Source organism: Ranitomeya variabilis, chromosome 3, assembly GCF_051348905.1.
Source record: "Ranitomeya variabilis isolate aRanVar5 chromosome 3, aRanVar5.hap1, whole genome shotgun sequence".
Lineage (NCBI taxonomy): Eukaryota > Metazoa > Chordata > Amphibia > Anura > Dendrobatidae > Ranitomeya > Ranitomeya variabilis.
In genome coordinates, this window is record NC_135234.1 from 469,784,283 (window position 1) to 469,799,358 (window position 15,076).

Below are 15,076 nucleotides of genomic sequence, written 5' to 3' on the forward strand. Positions count from 1 at the left end.
ATGTCTATGGGACTGTAGCTAACTGCTCTGGATGTGGCTGCAGGCAGAAAATTGATACATAAGTGTCAGATTGCACCAACTGCTGCTGCCTTGGACAAAGTGGACTTTATGGAAGAAGACCACTGTTGAAAGAAAATCATAAAAAAATCAAGACTGGAATTTGCCAAAACTGAACCTTTTTTGGCAAGTCACATCAGCTCTATGTTCACAGAAGCAAAAATGAAGCATACAAATAAAAGAACATTGTACCTACAATGAAACATGGAGGAGGCTCGAATATGTTTCAGGGCTTCGTTGCGGCATCTGTCACAGGGTATTTTGAATCTGTGCAGGGTACAATGGAATATCAGAGAATTCTGGAGCAAAGTGTACTGCCCAGTGTCAGAAAGCTTGGTCTGAGTTGTGGGTCCTCCAACAGGATAATAACATAAAATACACAGCTACAAACATCCAGGAGTGGTTAAGATCAAAGCACTGGGCTATTTTGAATTGTCTTCTATGAGCCTTGATCTAAATCAGGGATGTCAACCTTTAATACATAGAGGGTCAAACTTTAAAACTTGGACAAAGTCAAGGGCCAACCTTGATATTTATTTTAAAAAATCTACAATTGATGGAGTTTTTCAATAGCATCAAATATAATGATGAACATTTTCATATGGAAATAAACTTAAAGTGGTTGTCCCACAAATAAAGTACATTATAATGAATAAATCTTAGAGTAAAATAAACACATAATCGCAAATGAGGCACACTGGAATAATATAATATGTTACATAAGCAATAGCATGTAGCCTAATTACCTAATTTAATATGTGAAAGTGTAGAAAACCTTGAATTAATAAATACAGAAAATAAAGCATGATGCTAACAAGTGCCACTCACAGTATGATACCTCCAGTGAATTCCTCCACAGTACCCTCCACAGGCAGAGTATGATGACCTTACTCTACTCCTCAGCAAAGCATAGTGATCCCAACACAATATGATGCTCCAACTGTGATCCCCCCACAGTATAATGGTCTTCATATAGTCCTCCATACAGTATAATGACCCAACATAGCCCTTCATACAGTAAAATGGACCCACATAGTGCTCCATACAGAATAATGGGCCCCACATAGTCCTCCATAGAGTACAATGGCCCCACATACAAAAGAAAGAAAAAATTGTGTAAGCCTCACCATGTAGTGAAGATAATGATTGCTTTTATAAGCATCGCTTCAATCCATAAGCCGCTGACCATCGTAAGTATACAAAAAAAGTATAATGGGCCCCACATAATCCTCCATACAGTATAACGGCCACATGTAGTCCACCATACTGTATAATGACCCCACATAAAAAAAGAAAAAACTCACCTCACCCCAGTCCCAGCTGCTCCACTCTCCTCAGCATGGCTTTTGCAGCTCTGAATTGCTCAGCACAGCGGGCACAAAATAGTGACATCATCGCAATCGCTGCGATGTCTGATGCAGAGGGAGAGTAATGATGGAGGGAGAGATCCAGGATGCTGATACAGTTGAAAGTGAGATGATGGGAGGGGGGGAGGTGCAGGCATCAAGGGCCCAATATAATCATCTTGATCATCAGATTTGGCCCGTGGGCTAGAGTTTCACATGTATGATCTAAATACTGACTCTCAGCAACCCTGCAGTTCTGTTGATTCAAGGGTCTTGTGGCACTAACATGAGCGCAGTAGCCCCTTTAAAGAGAACCTATCAACAGGTCTAAAGTTTTCACTCTCATTTTTTTCTTGTTGCTCCCCAGAGCGTTCCTTTGTTTTTTTCTTAAAGAGCGTTCCTTTGGGTTTTTTAATACGGTTCAAGAACTATGTGATTTTTACTTAGTGCTAATTTGTATGTCCTTTCCAAGGGGTCGTTGCTCACAGGATTATATAGGGGTTTGTCTTTAGGCTGTTCTGTATTATTACCCTGTGACCCACGCACCCTTGGTGTATACAATAAAAATTAGCATGAAATAAAAAGCCCCATATCTCTGAAACCTCATGACGGGTAAGGAGTACTCAGGGGAGCAGTGGAAATAAAATAAGAGCAAAAACTGGCCACTTTTGACCTGGTGAGAGTTCTCTTTAAGGTTTTTTTACTATCGCACGCAATCGCTAGGACATGCATATACAATAAATGTGATAACTACCTTCATCCAGTTTTAGAGATAAACTTACATCCATTCAGGTTAATAGCATGCTTTTTTCTTTTCGACAGATGATCTGGAAGCAGTCCCAATCTTTCTGTAATATACATTTTAAACATTTGTAGACATTAAAAATATGTCATCACTCAATTTCATACACTTGCTTTTCCAATTATGACATTTTATTTAACTAATAATTGTATGTATGAGACTCACCTTACTAATAAGGAGCATCTGGATATTTCAAATCATTATTGGCGGAAATATGTTTCCAAGTAAAAAGAAAATAAACATACATACCTAGAAAATAAGTCTGAAATGGGGAGCAGAACTTTACTGATTTATGTTTACAACAGTATGCAAAAAGGAACCCATCAGGAAAAATGCATATTATATGATAGCATATGTGGTTTGATATACAATCATGGCCAAAAGTGTTGGTACCCTTCTAATTGTTCCAGAAAATGAAGTATTTCTCCCAGAAAATTATTGCAATTACATAAGTTTTGTTCTACACATGTTTATTTGCTTTGTGTGTATTGGAACAACATAAAAAAGAGAAAAAAAGGCAAATTAGACATAATTTCACACAAAACCTCAAAAATGTGCTGGACAAAATTGTTGGCACCCTCAACTTAATATTTGGTTGCACACACTTTGGAATAAATAACTGCAATCAAACACTTCCTATAACCATCAACAAGCTTCTTACACCTCTCATCTGGAATCTTGGACCATTCTTCTTTTGCAAATTACTCCAGGTCTCCCATATTAGAAGGATGCCTTGCCCCACCAGCAATTTTAAGATCCCTCTACAGGTGTTCAATGGGATTTAGATCCGGACTCATTGGTGGTCACTTCAGAACTCCAAAGCACTCTGTTTCCATCCATTTTAGGGTGCTTCATGAAGTATGTTTGGGGTCAGGGCCGTATTTGCCACTAGGCACGTGAGGACACGTGCCTAGGGCGGGGACAATGCAGGGGGCGGCACCTGAGCAAGGTTTGGTTGTTTTTTTTTTTTTTAAAGCTGGGTCACCTCCCGACCGACCCGCTCCCCCCCCGCCAAGGCCGCCCGCCTCCCACCCACCCTCCTTGAAGACGATACTCACCCTGCTCCAGCGATGCCTGGTCTTGGCATCTGGAGCTCGTCCTGAATTAGCATATTCATGACCTTAATGAGCGGTATCACCTGACCGCTCACGCAGGAAGAAGGTGCAGCGCCGGGAGTCGGGACAGCCAGAGGGACATCGCGGCCGCGCGGTGAGGAACAGGTGAGTATGAGGGATTTGGTCCACAAGTAGAATTGGCCATTTACACTCACTATAATAGACCCATTATGCACAAGGATCCATTCTATGCTTGTCTGAAAGAGCCCTTTGCCTGACAGGCGGCCAATGTATCCCCATCTCCAGAAGGATCGTACAGGCTATGGCATATGTCAGACCTGTATGGGGGGACAGGTGAGGGGGGAAGAAGGAGGATGGTAAGCCGCGCCATTCAAGATTGGGGGTGGTGGTGGAGAGATGAGCGATGCATACAGGGGGGGTGGAATATGAGCCATGCATAGGGGGGGTGAATGTGAGCCATGCATACAGGGGGGGAAGAATATGAGCCATGCAGGGGGGGTGAATATGAGCCATGCATACAGGGGGGTGGAATATGAGCCATGCATACAGGGGGGGTGAATATGAGCCATGCATACAGGGGGGGGGAATATGAGCCATGCATACAGGGGGGGAATATGAGCCATGCATACAGTAGGGGGGTGAATATGAGCCATGCATACAGGGGGGTGAATATGAGCCATGCATACAAGGGGGGGAATATGAGCCATGCATACAGGAGGGGGAATATGAGCCATGCATACAGGGGGGGGATATGAGCCATGCATACAGGAGGGGGGTCATTATACAGTATGGAGAACTGTAGAACCACAAAAGAATGGAGTAATAAAGTCTCAAACAACATAGTTGTAAAATAACCTTAACATCAAACTTTATTATAATAACAAAGACATATAACAATTATTGATGTATACACACTGTGTGCAGTATATACCAAACAGGAAGGTGTAATGGAGGAAACGTATCAGCACGCCGGGTTACATACAGTCAATACTATTCATCTCTGGGGTGTGCATAGTAAAGCATATCAAACACAAAGGGTCCTATATCTGCTGATCAGAAAACGTATACCCCTAATGGTGACCCCAGTGCATTTATAAATAAGCATGCTTACCCATCGGTAGATCAGAGGGATAGACTGCACTGCACCCGGCGACCCCCGGACGCGCGTTTCGCGGTTAGCTTTCTCAACAGGTTGAGAAAGCGAAACGCGCGTCCGGGGGTCGCCGGGTGCAGTGCAGTCTATCCCTCTGATCTACCGATGGGTAAGCATGCTTATTTATAAATGCACTGGGGTCACCATTAGGGGTATACGTTTTCTGATCAGCAGATATAGGACCCTTTGTGTTTGATATGCTTTACTATGCACACCCCAGAGATGAATAGTATTGACTGTATGTAACCCGGCGTGCTGATACGTTTCCTCCGTTACACCTTCCTGTTTGGTATATACTGCACACAGTGTGCATACATCAATAATTGTTATTGATCTGCTGCAAAATGTGACTTTCACATCAGCGATTCTTGCCAAGGTCACTGCCGATAGAGTCATACCCACCAAAGGGGGAGGCAGCGCTAAAAGTGCCTAGGGCAGCAGAAACTCTAAATACGGCCCTGTTTGGGATCATTGTCCTACTGTAAGACCCATGATGTACGATGCAAACCCAACTTTCTGACACTGGACACTACCTTGCGACCCAAAATCCATTGGAACTATTTCAGATTTCATGATGCCTTACACACAGTCAAGCCACCCAGTGCCAGAGGCAGCAATACAACAAGGAAGAGTTACCAGTGTGAGACATGTAACTAACACAGGACAGTAGAGCTGAACCTTGTCTTCTTACAAACACATTGGCTGCAGCTCTCACAGGTCTGCTGTATTGCAACACTATTACCACACTTACTGCCTATGAGATGGAAGGTGAAGCACTGAGATGAACTTGCATATGTGTCAGTTATAATCACACACAATCCATATAGATGGCTTAGGAAAGTTGGACCTACTGACTGATTTCCTTTAAATGCATCACGCTAAAATGGTATCCATGGTGAATGCAATATTTGAGTGAAAGCGGTGTAAACCACTCCTGTCTTGAGAATTATGTTCCCAGGTGGTCTCAGACTCCATTGCAAGGCATTCTCCATTTACTTCTATGGTAATTAAAAAAAAACAGCTAGCATACTTGCTTGGAACTTTTTAGACATCTCTTAGTTTTAAATGGAGGAACATGTAATTGACCACTCCCAGAGGCACAACACAGTTCCCCATTCTTAAGAATAGGGAACATTCCACAGTTGGGATCCACCTCTATCAGATATTTATGGCATATTCTATAAGTTATAAAAGTATAAGATAAGAATAACTTTCTAAACCATTGAAATGGACTCCACACAATATCTAGAATGCTCTCCAGACTACATCTGACCCACTTTCCCCCAGTCATTACAGGGTGTCCTCCCTCTAATTCAACAGAAATATGAGAACCTAATTTACATACACTTCTAATAATTTATTTATGAATACCAAATTGTAATCCTGTATAAATTTTCTCTTTATTAAATGCTCTTCCCACAAGGAAGCCTTTTGGCACCAGTCAGTATGCCTACAGATGAATCCAGACATTTTTTCTTAAGACTGCCGTCATAATGCGGGCAAATTGTAGTCTGTCATACATCTGCAGCACCAAACCGCCTGCTGTCCAGCAACTAACCAAACCTAAATCATGTCAGGGGGTTTGCAACTGGAATATGGTTACAGAAAGCATTACTGGCATCTGCAGGTGGCCTTGGGTTTAAATGCTGTTCAGTATTACAAGCGTAACACTTTACTGTTCAATTGACATTAACCCCTTCACCCCGAAGCCTGTTTTCACATATGTGACAGGGCCAATTTTTACAATTCTGACCACTGTTAATTTATGAGGTCATAACTCTGAAACGCTTCAACGGATCCTGGTGATTCTGACATTGTTTTCTTGGGACATATTGTACTTCATGATAGTCATAAAACTTCTTCGATATGACTTGCATTTATTTGTGAAAAAAAAAAAAAATTTGTCGAAAATTATGAAAATTTAGCAATTTTCAAACTTTTAGTTTTTATGCCCTTAAATTAGAGAGTTATATCACATAATATAGTTAATAAACAACATTTCCCACATGTCTGCTTTACATCAGCACAATTTTGGAAACATAATTTTTTTGTTAGGGAGTTATAAGGGTTAAAAGTTGACCAGCGATTTCTCATTTTTGCAACAAAATTTGCAAAACCATTTTTTTTACGACCACCTCACACTTGAAGTGACTTTGAGGGGTCTAAATGACAGAAAATGCCCAAAAGTGACACTATTCTAAAACCTGCACCCCTCAAGGTACTCAAAACCACATTCAAAAAGTTTATTAACCCTTCAGGTGCTTCACAGGAATTTTTGGAATGTTTAAAAAAAATTGAACATTTAACTTTTTTTTCACAAAATTTTTACTTCAGATCCAATTTGTTTTATTTTACCAAGGGTAACAGGAGAAATTGGACCACAAAAGTCGTTGTACAATTTGTCCTGAGTACGCTGATACCCCAAATGTTGGGGTAAACCATTGATTGGGCACATGGCAGAGCTCGGAAGGGAAGGAGCGCCATTTGACTTTTCAATGCAAGATTTGCTGGAATTGAGATCGGAACCCATGTCGCGATTGGAGAGCCCCTGACGTGCCTAAACAGTGGAAACCCCCACAAGTGACACAATTTTGGAAATTAGACCCTCCAAGGAACTAATCTAGATGTGTGGTGAGCACTTTGAACCTCCAAGTGCTTCACAGAAGTTTTAATGTAGAGCCGTAAAAAAAATGTCATACTAATTTTCACAAAAAATGATATTTTTGCCCCAAATTTTTTATTTTCCCAAGGGTAACAGGATAAATTGGACCACAAAAGTTGTTGTGCAATTCATCTTGAGTACGCTGATACTTCATATATGGGGATAAACCACTGTTTGAGCGCATGGCAGAGCTCGGAAGGGAAGGAGCGCCGTTTGACTTTTCAATGCAAAATTGGCTGGAATTGAGATCGGAACCCATGTCGCGTTTGGAGAGCCCCTGACGTGCCTAAACAGTGGAAACCCCCCACAAGTGACCCCATTTTGGAAAGAAGACCCCCTAAGGAACTTATCTAGATGTATGGCGAGCACTTTTAACCCCCAATTGTTTCACTAAAGTTTAGAATGTAGCGCTGTGAAAATTAAAAAATCGTTTTTTCTTTCCACAAAATGATGTTTTAGCCCGCAATTTTTTTTCCCAAGGGTAACAGGAGAAATTGGACCACAAAAGTTATTGTCCAATTTGTCCTGAGTACGTTGATACCCCATACATGGGGGGGAACCACTGTTTGGGTGCACGGCAGAGCTCGGAAGGGAAGGAGTGCCGTTTGAAATGCAGACTTAGATGGATTGGTCTGCAGGTGTCATGTTGCATTTGCAGAGCCCCTGATGTACCTAAACAGTAGAAACCCCCCTCAAGTGACCCCATATTGGAAACTAGACCCCCCAAGGAACTTATCTAGATGTGTTGTGAGGACTTTGAACCAACAAGTGTTTCACTACAGTTTATAACGCAGAGCCGTGAAAATAAAAAATATTTTTTTTCCACGAAAATGATATTTTAGCCCCCACATTTTATTTTCCTAAAGGGTGACAGGACAAATTGGACCCCAAAAGTTGTTGTCCAACTTGTCCTGAGAACGCTGATACCCCATATGTTGGGGGAACCACTGTTTGGGCGCACAGGAGAACTCGGAAGGGAAGGAGCACTGTTTTAGTTTTTCAAAGCAGAATTGGCTGGAATTGAGATCGGACGCCATGTCGCGTTTGGAGAGCCCCTGATGTGCCTAAACAGTGGAAACTCCCCAATTCTAACTGAAACCCTAACCCCAACCCTAACCCCAGCCCTAACCCTAGCCCTAACCCCAACCCTAACCCTAGCCCTAACCCTAGCCCTAACCCTAATGGAAAAATGGAAATAAATACATTTTTTAAAATTTTATTATTTTTCCCTAACTAAGGGGGTGATGAAGGGGGGTTTGATTTACTTTTATAGCGGGTTTTTTAGCGGATTTTTATGATTGGCAGCCATCACACACTAAAAGACGCTTTTTATTGCAAAAAATATTTTTTGCATCACCACATTTTGAGAGCTATAATTTATCCATATTTTGGCCCACAGAGTCATGTGAGATCTTTTTCTTTGCGGGACGAGTTGACGTTTTTATTGGTACCATTTTCGGGCACATGCCATTTTTTGATCGCTTTTTATTCCGATTTTGGGAGGCGGAATGAGCAAAAACCAGAAATTCCTGAAATTCTTTTAGGGGGGGCATTTATACCGTTCCACGTGTGGTAAAATTGATAAAGCAGCTTTATTCTTCAGATCAGTACGATTACAGCGATACCTGATTTATGTAATTTTTTTATGTTTTGGCGCTTTTACACAATAAAAACTATTTTATATTAAAAAAAAAATTGTTTTTGCATCGCTTTATTCTGAGAGCTATAACTTTTTTATTTTTCTGCTGATGATGCTGTATGGCAGCTTTTTTTTGCGGGACAAGATGACATTTTCAGCGGTACCATGGATATTTATTTATCGCGTGTTATTCCACTTTTTGTTCGCCTGTATGATAATAAAGCGTTGTTTTTTGCCTTGTTTTTTTTTTTTTGCGGTGTTCACTGAAGGGGTTAACTAGTGGGATAGTTTTATAGAGTGGGTCGTTACGGACGTGGCGATACCAAATATGTGTACTTTTATTGTTTTTTTTTAATTTACATAAATAAATGGATTTACTGGGAAATGTTTTTTTTTTCTTTATTTGGGGATTTTTTTTTTTTTTTACCTTCTACCATTGTCCCAGGGTGGGACATCACTGTATTAGATCAGATCGTTGATCTGACAGTGTGCATAGCACTCTGTCAGATCAGCGATCTGACAGGCAAGTTCAGGAGGCTTTCCGGTGCCTGCTCTCAGCAGGCGCCGGCTAGCCAGGTCATTTCATGACCCGGAAGGAGTCCCGCGGCCATCTTGGATCCGGGGACTCCTTCCGGATCACCAGAGCAACGTGATCTCATCGCGTTGCTCCGGTGGGAGAGCGCAGGGAGCCCCCGTCCCTGCGCGATCCCCCTCTATGCCACTGTCACTACTAACAGCGGCATCAGAGGGGTTAAATGCCCGAGATCGGCGCTAGCGCCGATCGTGGGCATTGCTGCGGGGTGTCAGCTGTCATATACAGCTGACACCCGCACCCGATCACCGCGGCGCTCAGCGCGAGACTGCGGTGATCGGTGCTCTGTACTAGTACTGCGGCTGGCACAAATGCAGTGCCGGCAGCGCAGTACTAGTACGGCGCATGGCGCGAAGGGGTTAATGATGAAAAAATCTCCATCTGCAGAATTATTGTCTAATAAAGTCGAACAAAGAAAATGTATATTCAGAAAAAGACAAATAATGACTGAAAATCAGTTTTTTTGTTCAATTAATTTTTTCAAAATTTTGGTAAGGGCTTTTTTTTTATCACAAATTGTATTAACAAATAGAAATCTTGTCATTTTCATTTGAGCACCTAATACTTAATGTTCCTTACAGAAGACTTTTCAGAAGTCTCATTATCATCAAAGGCAGGATTACAATAACACCTCTACACACATCTAATAACACCACATTCATAATGTCACAGCTGACCCTGCTCCCTCTCACTCTGCAATGAACTTTGCACCTGCTTATTAGACACTTCAAGGCAAACTGTAGGGCCAGAATCAGTCTGTTGCTGCTAATGTAAATGTCAACTTCCTAAAAGAACAGGAAGTATGAGTCTAGAATAGCACAAGTGGACAGTGTGAAAATTTCAAAATTTTTAATTTTTTTAATACAGATTGTGATTAGTAATATAAAAAAGACAAAAACCATAATGAGCCTGACCCGGGAAACAAAACAACACAAGTGTGATAATGAATAATAACCCGGGCGCTTAATTCATTGCTCCAGCAACATTATATGAAAAGGAGAAACAAGGAGCCGAAAGTACAAATGTACAAAGATAGTTTATTAATTAAAAATAGGACAAAAAGCAAAGTAATGGGGAATACCACAACAATACATAAGGGGGACAAGAAAGGGAACACCTCAGTCGGTCAACCCCCCCACACACAATGTAATGACCGTACATAAGTACAGATAAAAGATGGAAAGATAATACATGCCAATATAATACGCAGTGCTGGAGAAGTAGGAAGCACAAAGCACCTAATATAAGCACAGTGCTGTGCGGTCATAGAAAAGAGATAGTAGTAAAGTAAGGGCCAGTGCCCTATATATTTATACAAAATCTCGCCACACAGCAATAAAAATGGAAAGGTGCCATGCTTACCACAATGAGGGGAGGTAGACAAAAGAGGGTCCCACTGGTGAGAGTGCCCCAACGCACGTTTCGCAGCGCTCCAACGCTGCTTTCTCAAGGGGAAGTGGTGTGAAAGGAAAAAGGACCTGCTTTTACCCTCCCTGACCCCGATCACATGGTCAGTGACCACCAATCATGTCGGCGCTGTCGGCGCATGCGCACTGCGGCAGAGCGGCGCCGCACAAGGACCCGGCGTCAGGCCCGATGCGCAGACCGGGAGACAGATCTCCAGGTCCGCGCAGCAAGCCATGGAGACACCCGTCCCAGCACGGCAGCCACCCGCCCACAGCGCGATGCGCACGGCCGCATGGGGGCTCACACAGTGGGGACAGTGAAGAGAACCCAGTGCGATCCACAAAGGACGCACCATACATACACAGTGGATCATGCAGGAGCCCAAAAAGCGCAACAGTGCGAACATAGATGGAGACCAGAAAAGAAGCATACACAAACAAAATTTATGCGGATATTGCTGTAAATAAATAACACAGAAAAGATCCGTTTTCATAGGTGTCTTGTCGCTGGTGTCTGAAAAATCATCCAAATGTTCACTGGTGTGGTAAGATCGATAGTAATACCAGGATCAAATAGTATGTAGCAGGGAGGGAAGAACCGCAGGACAAGAAGAGAGATACTATAAATAAGGGAAAAGACAATAAAACAAGTTAAAAATAATTAAAAACACCAACGCAAAAAACACCGGGGAAGATGGAAAAGGTCACTGATCCGGAGAGAGCACAGCAAGGAACACACAAATCAGAGGTAGGGAGCGAAACTAAGGGATTCATTCAGGCCCCTAGGGGTCATGGTATCAAGCAAAGTAATCCACTTAGTTTCGATCTGTGCTAATCGTTTTTTGTTATCCCCACCCCTGATCCCCAGATGGAGCACATCAATGCCCCTCACTCTGAGCAGGCCGCCATCACAATGATGGTACGCCCTAAAGTGACGGGGAATTGTTTTGATCTCCACCCCCGGGGACACCGTCCTGGCCGCGCCAATGTCCCGCACATGCTCCCTAACCCGGACTCTAAGTTCTCGGGTAGTAAGACCAACGTATATCTTGGGGCACGGACAGGTGGCATAGTATATAACATTCGTAGTGCCACAAGATATACGTTCTTTGATCTGAAAGGTTTTAGTACCATCACTGGTAGAGAAATCAGAGCAGCGCAGGACATTGGCGCAGGCAAGACAGTGCCCACAGGGGGTACAGCCCGCTCGGGGGCCACTTGTACCAAAGAAATTCCTTGCGGGAGCTGGGATATAATGGCTCCTCACGAGCAGATTACTAAGGTTAGTGCCCCTTCTGGGGGTCATGAGGGGAGTAGTGCCCAGGGTGGCACACAGGGAAGGTTCGGCCTGAAGAACCGGCCAATGTTTTTTCAAAATGACCCGCATATTTTCCCATTCATGGTTGTAGGTGGAGATGAATCTGATGTGTCCATCTCCACCCACAGTACGGCGTCGGGCCCTCGAATGCAATAGATCACTGCGTTGTGTAGACCGTGCCCGGTCATAACCGGCCTTGATAGATCTACGACTGTACCCACGGACAGCGAATCTGTTCTTTAAGTCCAAGGCCTGTGATTCAAATTTGGCCTCAGTGGAACAAATCCGCCGCACCCTGAGGAATTGTCCAACCGGGACGGCCCTGATGGTGGCTGGATAGTGAGCAGAGGAGGCATGCAGTAAGGAGTTAACAGCGGTCGGCTTCCGATAGACGTCAGCCTGGATGCGCCGGTCAGAATCAACCTCCAGGCGGACATCCAAGAAGTCAACCGCAGCCATACTGCTCTGGTAAGTAAGATGTATATTAAGAGAATTTTCATTCAAATGCCTCATAAATTCCTCGAGCTGGCGTATAGACCCCCCCCACAAAAACAGAATGTCATCAATATAGCGGTACCAGCACAGCACATGGGCAGCAAGCGGTGGGCCCCCGTCGCCAAAAATCTCCCTCTCCCAGGCGCCCAGGAAGAGGTTGGCGTACGAGGGCGCACACGCCGCGCCCATGGCTGTGCCGCGCTTCTGGAGATAGAAATGGTCCTTGAAGACAAAAAAGTTGTGGGAGAGGATGTATCCAACCAGCTCGAGGATCAGCCCACATAGAGGGCCGCCCAGGTCGGAGGCCTCCAGGAAGCGACGGACAGCCGCCAGGCCATGCGAGTGATCTATGCATGTATAAAGGCTTTCGACATCAGCCGTAACAAAAATGGTACCCTGGTCCACAAGGATGCCATCAAATAAATTACTCAAGGCAACGGATATGCAAAACTCCACATGTACATAGATGGTCAATATTTATATGTGCGCATATACCTAAAATAATGGACGTGGTACTAGACAACTCGGAGAATACATGAATAAACATGAAGAACAAAAACCGAACTATTGTCCATATAGTAATTAATTTTATTAAAGAACAAAATAAAAATAAAAAAGATGGTACTACATGAATTGGTAGGGGCGAGAAAGAGACCAAAAAATATGGCACAAAGAGGATACAGCAGTATGGAGTACTCAGTCAAAATTTATAACAATACTGTATGAATCAATAAATAGATAAATAAATAAATAAATAAAGATGTACATATCATACAGAAAAGACTGGATAAGATTTACAGTGTCAGTCTGTTTTATATATGTATACACATATATATACACATACCCATGGGCAAAGTGCAGAAACTAGTACAAAAATAGTAATAATAAAGTGCATGGTGCAAAAATTACCATTGTTAGAGTGCACTGCTCAGGTAACAACTGACTGCAGGTTACTGCCATCTAAATATACGGGCACAGATCCAAATTTGGCTTCCATTATTCCCCATGAGTGATTGTAATGTTCACAACTGTGATAATCATAATACAAGGAAACAAAGAAAAAAAGGGGAAGGGAAAGAAGGAAAAAGTGCCCTGGGCAAATCTATACCTGCAATGCCGCTGTGTCCAGGATGTGCCAGTCCCCGACGCGCGTTTCGGCGCTAGCCTTCGTCAGGGGGTGGCAACATCCAGCAGGGAGGAGGATTATAAAGAAAGGGCGTCCAATAGGCGGCGGACACGAATGTGGGGCGACGCACAGAGCAGCTGGATGGAATCCCGGCACGCACACCGCCGCCGGACCATGTGGACCCCAGCGTCGCGTACCAGTGACGCAGCGCCGGGGGACATGAGACCGGAAGGCGGGGATGCCAGGACTCCAGCCACAATGCGCGTACCATCCGGTCCGCCGTCATTGGTTGGCCGGGAACACGTGACTTAAGGTCCTGGAGGGGTAAAGAGGACAGAACAAGACATGTGACCACAGGTCCTAGAAGGGTAAAATGAAAAATAGGAGAAACAACGGAACACTATGGCAATGGGAACCTGGTAATAATATATGCATAGAGAAAGGAACTGAAAAAGATTTGTAATGGACAGTTTGAATGCACATTTAACTGAATAAATATATAAATATATATATGTATATGTGGGCGAGTTAAATAACTCTATATATACCAAATATCTAACCAAAAATTAACGGAAATAATAAAAGAAAAATGATTGAATAAATATAAAATACTAAATGAAATAAACACAGGCTAAATAATGGAAACTAAAAAATAAAAAATAAAAAATAAAAAATAAAAAATAATAAATGAAAAATAAAATAAATATATGGGTGAGTATATTATATGAAAAGAATAAGTGTAAATGTGTATATGAATAAATAAAAAGAGAAGGTGAAAGTGTATATATATATATATATATATATATATATGAGCATATTACGAAATAAAATGAATAAGTGAATGGATGAATAGTATAAAATGTAAAAAATGTGTAAAAGAAGTGTAGAAAAATATATACATACAAAAGTGAGGTGACACATATGTAAACGTACAATATTGATACCAACAATAAAAAACCATAATGGTAGAGTGAAAATTATAAACTTGTGCATACAAATATAAAACCATCATACAAATGTGCAAGAAAAACAAAAAATAATAAATTTAATAATGAAAATTAAATTATTATTAATTAATAAAAAATTAATAATAAATAAATAATGAAAATGAATAAATATAAACTAATAATAAAAAATACATAAATAATAAATAATAAATAATAACTAAATGAAAAATAATAAAAAATAATAAAATATAAAAAAAAAATATAAAAAAATAATAAATAATAAATTAATAAAAAATAATAAATAATAAATAATAAAAAATAAAAAATAAAAAATAAAAAATAAAAAATAAATAATAATAAAAAAATATATAAATAATTAATAATGAATTAATAATGAATAATGAATAATTAAATAATAAGTTGATAATGATGATAATAAATCAAGAATAGACATGTA

At 41.6% G+C, this 15,076-nt stretch overlaps 1 long non-coding RNA gene across 4 annotated transcripts in view; it reads right to left on the minus strand.

Moving 5' to 3' along the window:
• LOC143818318 (uncharacterized) overlaps positions 1–15,076 on the minus strand; it is a 138,107-nt gene that overhangs the window by 85,372 nt on the left and 37,659 nt on the right. The window contains exons 2-3 of one of the 4 annotated variants that reach the window (XR_013224462.1): positions 2,186–2,251; positions 254–324 (exon numbers count right to left, since the gene is read on the minus strand). The exons of 1 other annotated variant lie outside the window; for it this stretch is intronic. This is a non-coding gene — a long non-coding RNA (uncharacterized LOC143818318). Of the gene's footprint in view, positions 1–253; positions 325–2,157; positions 2,252–15,076 lie in introns of all 4 variants that reach the window. 2 more of the 4 variants (XR_013224461.1, XR_013224460.1) reach the window with 2 other exon arrangements.